This window comes from Rhinatrema bivittatum, chromosome 10, assembly GCF_901001135.1.
Source record: "Rhinatrema bivittatum chromosome 10, aRhiBiv1.1, whole genome shotgun sequence".
Classification (NCBI taxonomy): Eukaryota; Metazoa; Chordata; class Amphibia; order Gymnophiona; family Rhinatrematidae; genus Rhinatrema; species Rhinatrema bivittatum.
This window is the reverse complement of record NC_042624.1, coordinates 984272-991820: the sequence shown is the minus strand read 5'-3', so window position 1 is coordinate 991820 and position 7549 is coordinate 984272.

Sequence of the window (7549 nt, the reverse complement as noted above, 5' to 3'; positions counted from 1 at the left end):
GAAGGCAGTTGTTAGTGATGCAGTTTTTTTTTTAGTGTTTGGGAAGAGCGGGTTGAGAAGGCAAGGTTTAGGAAGGGGGTGTCTTTGAGGGCTGCGATGAATGGGCTGTGCGAAGGGGCGCGCAAAGGGGCCTGCTCCTTTGGACGTGCTCCTTCGGCGAGTTTAAATTTAAACACCACTCACCCGGCCCCTCCTCTGACATCAGGGGGCTGTCTTCGCTTGTCAGGCGCTGGCTTCGCTTCGAGATGGGTGGTGCTGCAGAGAGGAGGCCTTTCCAAGGCCTGTGCTGCTGGTTGCAGGTGATTTCGAGGGGGGGGGGGGGGGTCGGCTCATTAGGCTCCCTTGTTGCTGGTGGAGGCATTTGGGGAGGGCCCCTGCGTAGCTTGGTGACAGCGAGATGTGAGATGAGCCTGGCAGTGCTGGATGAGACCCCGGGAGCTGGTGAGTGGGGACTGGCTGATTGACGGTGCTCTGGTGTCTAGGGGGGGCGCCCAGGGTGAGTTTAAATTTAAACACCACTCACCCGGTGTATATGTATGCACAAAAGTGAAAATGTACATGGATTTTCTACTTTTATAAAATATGGAATATACCAGTAGAGAAGACTTACATTTAAATATGCTAAATGCATTTACAGGCAAATTTTCAAAGGAGTTATGCATGTAAATATAATATGCTATCGTAGCAATTTTCAAAAGGCACTTTTATGCCGGTAAATCCTACGGACAATTTGATAGCCTATATTGTAGCATTTTTCAAAAGCCCACTTGTACAGGTAAAGAGTATTTTACACACGTAAAACCAAGCCACATGACCTGGGTATGATTCGCAGACCTGGACCCGGTCACACGGCTGGGGCAAGATCAGGTCAGCAGCATTTTGAAAAATAGCGCTACCAGCGCTGGTGCGAGGTCATGCCCTGGCCACACAGTGGGATTCCATATTCCTTTCAAAGGCTCGTGGGTGCAGGAGGGCACCTGAGGGGGCGGGGGGAACTGGAGCCCAGACCATTGATTTTTAATTCACTTTTGGGGGGGAGGTGGGGTGGGCTGGAGCCATCCCCATGTGGACACTTTCACTTATTTTTACACCTTTGGGGAGTTGAGGCCACCTCAAGTTTCTGGTACGACTTGAGCCGAGGTTAACACTGACCCCCGCTCAACTATCCCGTTTTGATGTGACATTTTTTAGGGGGCCAACGGCCTTTTAAGGCAATGGCGGACCCTTGAGGTTGGGGCTGTCATTGCATTAAAGGGCCGCTCTGTTCGTTTGTCCCACGGTATTTGGCTGGGACAAAAGAACGTGCCATACAGCCACAATGTTTTTTTCAAGGGAGGGGCCCCACTATCATGGTGACAACCCCCCTGCGATAGTGGAACCTCTCCTGCGAAAATACATCTTGGTTTAGTGGCTCTAGTCCTGAATTAAGTGCCTTTCCAGCCAAATTTAGGACTCTAATTTTTCAGGTGAAAATTAATCTAAATTTAGTCTCTTTCCCCAGGCCAGTTGTTGCAAATTGCTAGAAGAGGGCGTTCATTTTTTTAGCTTTGAATCTCTTTTTGGTAATTTTTATTATTTTGTTTTTGAGGCGATATTAGTTTTTAATTCATTCCAGTCATTATGAAGCTACTTCCTAATCCGTATAAAATCCCCATGCAGATATCACACTGTTTCTGGCAAAACATAAGTACGGCATTAAAAATTAGGGAACGGCATCAGATGATTTCAGAAGAAAAAAAAATCGAATAAAACAAGGAAATTGCCACAATAGAAGATATAATATACAATTTTATTGTAAAAACATAAATAAATAAAAATATATAAAAAGTATAGAGAATCAGCACAAAAAGAAAGATGATCTAGGCCAAAGGAAGATACAATAAACAAGAAGCAATGAATGCAGTATTTAAAGAATTGATGTAATATTGCCCATTTAACAGTGAAACCTCCTGCCTCAGCCAGCATTTGTTTTCAGGCCTCCTGCTGCATCCTAGTGCTTTGGGGAAAGTTGATGGCCAGCACTTGGCGGATTATTTTACGAGAAAGAACTATTACAGAGGCAGCTAAGATGAATATGATTCTTTTGAGGAACTATTCCTTACAGTGGATAACTGGGGATTTCAAAAAAATATAAAAACCGTATGGAGCCTGAGTCCAAAAAAAAAAACCCCACTTTTTAAAAACAGAGAACGTTTTTGGTATCTGAATTGGATGCTAGGAACATAGAAAATGTGCCCATGACAATTTTAATGACTACACAATACTCCATTTCATTCACGATGCGCTACGGGTCAGATGTTTTATGCATTCACTTTAAAAGCAGGATGAGACTTTCTGGCAGGTCTGTACAAGCAGACAGAAAAACAAATCCTTAGGAAATGAAGAAAGCACATACAAATCCTGCTTCAGTTTAGAATATATCTCAAAGAGAAACAGACAAAGATACAAATCTTTTTGACCTGTGAAATTTCAAAGCAGTTCCTGTTTCCTCAGATTAATGTCATAATGTTACAGTACAGTTTTGTAACTGAAGAGCAGGCATTTTAGAACTGCTCAATTACATTGAATGATGCATTTCTAAATGCAGAAGTCTATTCAGTAAGGCCTTTTTCCAGACTTACGTTAAGGACTTGAATATGATTATTTTACAAAATACACTTTTCCCATACAGTTCTTTTATATATTGCAAACGTTACAGCTAAGTCACTTTTCTTGGTATTTTTTCCTTCCTTTTTTGAATGGTTTGCAAAACCAAACACTAATTATAACACTAATTATAACAAGCATTTTAGCCTTCAGTCTAAAATGAAAACATATGTATTAGTGCCCTTTGACCAATAACAACAGTTTAAATTTAGGTAAGAAATCATACAGTCAAGCACCCACCTGCATGGACCCTCTCTTTTATTTATTTTATTTAAAAACTTTTCTATACCGTTGCTAAGTTAAATACCATTGCAACGGTTTACATGTAGGCACATATTTAATGTAGGTAAAAGTGTACTATAGTACATTCTAACAGGTTTACATGTAGGCACATATTTAATGCAGGTGAAAGTGTACTATAGTACATTCTAACAGGTTTACATGTAGGCACATATTTAATGTAGGTAAAAGTGTACTTAGTACATTCTAACAGGTTTACATGTAGGCACATATTTAATGCAGGTGAAAGTGTACTATAGTACATTCTAACAGGTTTACATGTAGGCACATATTTAATGTAGGTAAAAGTGTACTTAGTACATTCTAACAGGTTTACATGTAGGCACATATTTAATGCAGGTGAAAGTGTACTATAGTACATTCTAACAGGTTTACATGTAGGCACATATTTAATGTAGGTGAAAGTGTACTATAGTTCATTCTAACAGGTTTACATGTAGGCACGTATTTAATGTAGGTAAAAGTGTACTATAGTACATTCTAACAGGTTTACATGTAGGCACATATTTAATGTAGGTAAAAGTGTACTATAGTTCATTCTAACAGGTTTACATGTAGGCACATATTTAATGTAGGTAAAAGTGTACTACAGTACATTCTAACAGGTTTACATGTAGGCACATATTTAATGTAGGTAAAAGTGTACTATAGTTCATTCTAACAGGTTTACATGTAGGCACATATTTAATGCAGGTAAAAGTGTACTACAGTACATTCTAACAGGTTTACATGTAGGCACATATTTAATGTAGGTAAAAGTGTACTATAGTTCATTCTAACAGGTTTACATGTAGGCACATATTTAATGCAGGTAAAAGTGTACTACAGTACATTCTAACAGGTTTACATGTAGGCACATATTTAATGTAGGTAAAAGTGTACTATAGTTCATTCTAACAGGTTTACATGTAGGCACATATTTAATGCAGGTAAAAGTGTACTACAGTACATTCTAACAGGTTTACATGTAGGCACATATTTAATGTAGGTAAAAGTGTACTATAGTTCATTCTAACAGGTTTACATGTAGGCACATATTTAATGTAGGTAAAAGTGTACTATAGTTCATTCTAACAGGTTTACATGTAGGCACATATTTAATGTAGGTAAAAGTGTACTACAGTACATTCTAACAGGTTTACATGTAGGCACATATTTAATGTAGGTAAAAGTGTACTATAGTACATTCTAACAGGTTTACATGTAGGCACATATTTAATGCAGGTAAAAGTGTACTATAGTTCATTCTAACAGGTTTACATGTAGGCACATATTTAATGTAGGTGAAAGTGTACTATAGTTCATTCTAACAGGTTTACATGTAGGCACGTATTTAATGTAGGTAAAAGTGTACTATAGTTCATTCTAACAGGTTTACATGTAGGCACGTATTTAATGCAGGTGAAAGTGTACTATAGTACATTCTAACAGGTTTACATGTAGGCACGTATTTAATGTAAGTAAAAGTGTTCTATAGTACATTCTAACAGGTTTACATGTAGGCACATATTTAATGCAGGTGAAAGTGTACTATAGTACATTCTAACAGGTTTACATGTAGGCACATATTTAATGTAGGTAAAAGTGTACATAGTACATTCTAACAGGTTTACATGTAGGCACATATTTAATGCAGGTAAAAGCGTACTATAGTACATTCTAACAGGTTTACATGTAGGCACATATTTAATGCAGGTGAAAGTGTACTATAGTACATTCTAACAGGTTTACATGTAGGCACATATTTAATGTAAGTAAAAGTGTACATAGTACATTCTAACAGGTTTACATGTAGGCACATATTTAATGTAGGTAAAAGTGTACTATAGTACATTCTAACAGGTTTACATGTAGGCACATATTTAATGTAGGTAAAAGTGTACTATAGTACATTCTAACAGGTTTACATGTAGGCACATATTTAATGCAGGTGAAAGTGTACTATAGTACATTCTAACAGGTTTACATGGAGGCACATATTTAATGCAGGTAAAAGTGTACTATAGTACATTCTAACAGGTTTACATGTAGGCACATATTTAATGCAGGTAAAAGTGTACTATAGTACATTCTAACAGGTTTACATGTAGGCACATATTTAATGTAGGTAAAAGTGTACTATAGTACATTCTAACAGGTTTACATGTAGGCACATATTTAATGCAGGTGAAAGTGTACTATAGTACATTCTAACAGGTTTACATGGAGGCACATATTTAATGCAGGTAAAAGTGTACTATAGTACATTCTAACAGGTTTACATGTAGGCACATATTTAATGCGGGTAAAAGTGTACTATAGTACATTCTAACAGGTTTACATGGAGGCACATATTTAATGCAGGTAAAAGTGTACTATAGTACATTCTAACAGGTTTACATGTAGGCACATATTTAATGCGGGTAAAAGTGTACTATAGTACATTCTAACAGGTTTACATGGAGGCACATATTTAATGTAGGTGAAAGTGTACTATAGTACATTCTAACAGGTTTACATGTAGGCACATATTTAATGCAGGTGAAAGTGTACTATAGTACATTCTAACAGGTTTACATGTAGGCACATATTTAATGCAGGTGAAAGTGTACTATAGTACATTCTAACAGGTTTACATGTAGGCACATATTTAATGCAGGTAAAAGTGTACTATAGTACATTCTAACAGGTTTACATGGAGGCACATATTTAATGTAGGTGAAAGTGTACTATAGTACATTCTAACAGGTTTACATGTAGGCACATATTTAATGTAAGTAAAAGTGTACTATAGTACATTCTAACAGGTTTACATGTAGGCACATATTTAATGTAGGTAAAAGTGTACTATAGTACATTCTAACAGGTTTACATGTAGGCACATATTTAATGCAGGTGAAAGTGTACTATAGTACATTCTAACAGGTTTACATGTAGGCACATATTTAATGCAGGTAAAAGTGTACTATAGTACATTCTAACAGGTTTACATGTAGGCACATATTTAATGCGGGTAAAAGTGTACTATAGTACATTCTAACAGGTTTACATGTAGGCACATATTTAATGTAGGTAAAAGTGTACTATAGTACATTCTAACAGGTTTACATGTAGGCACATATTTAATGTGGGTAAAAGTGTACTATAGTTCATTCTAACAGGTTTACATGTAGGCACATATTTAATGTAGGTGAAAGTGTACTATAGTACATTCTAACAGGTTTACATGTAGGCACATATTTAATGTAGGTGAAAGTGTACTATAGTACATTCTAACAGGTTTACATGTAGGCACATATTTAATGCAGGTGAAAGTGTACTATAGTACATTCTAACAGGTTTACATGTAGGCACATATTTAATGCAGGTGAAAGTGTACTATAGTACATTCTAACAGCTGCCGTCGAAGGTTCGGTTACAATATATCATTAGACGTAGTCATTTAGCAAAGTAGTTCATGACCAATTGTAGCAAGGTACGTACACGGGTAGTTTTATCACACATAGTATTCTAGTTATACTTACTCTTCTTACTGAATAATCTATTCAGTGTGTCCCTCTTCTGTTAAATTCATAAATTACTCATGGGAGCAAACCCCCAGGGGACAGATGACAGAAGACTCCCAACCTGGCGCATGAGAAAACAGGCTGAATAGCCCAAGGAGTCTCGGGCTAGCATGTGTGATCCGGTCAACAAATCTCCATCTAAATCACACGAACTAGGCAACTGCAGGTTTGATGGCATTATCAAACTTTTCCTACCGTATTTCAGAATGGTAAAATAAGGAAAATGCAAGTGTTCACTTTCAAAAAGAGAGGATTTTAGAAAAGAACAGCACTAAAAACATCACATCAAGAAGCAGAGAGGAAGCAAAAGCAGCCTGTGGCAATTTGACTGGTCTATTTTACAACCCTTTCTAAAGTTGTTCTTCTTTTGCTTTACAAAGTATTACTTTATTATTCTGAATACTAAATCTATTTTAGAAGAGTAATTACACCCTCCAGCAGGTCAGATGTGCTAAGGGGTTTTGCCTCTGTGTCTATGTGAAAACTGCTTCGTGCATTTGACCAAGGGTATCCAGTTACATAATAAGGGGGAGATTTTCAAAGGGTTGCGCGCGTAACCCCCGAAAAGCTGCACGCCTGCCCCTGCACACGCAAGCCCCGGGACGCGCGTATGGCCCGTGGCTTGCAAAAAGGGGCGGAGCCTGAGCCTCCAGGCACAGAGGGCCGGCCGCTAGCTGGCGCGTGTAACTTCTTCAACAAAGGTAAGGGGGGGTTCTAGGTAGGGCTGGGGGGCGGGTTAGGTAGGGGAAGGTGCGGGGGGACACGGAAGGAAAGTTCCCTCAGAGGCCGCTCCGATTTTGGAGCGGCCTCTGAGGGAATGGAGGCAGGCTGCGCAGCTCGGCGAGCGCAAGTTGCACAATTGTGCACCCCCTTGCGTGCGCCGACCCTGGATTTTATAACATGCGCGCGCGGCTGGAAGGATCATAGACACGAACTAATACGTTTTTCCGTAATTACTGTAGCCAGAGTGTTTCCCAGTGCATGAGCTTGATTTAAAAAGCTCATGCACATACTTTAACATACTTCTGCAGTATGTCTCTGCCAAGGAAATGCACTAA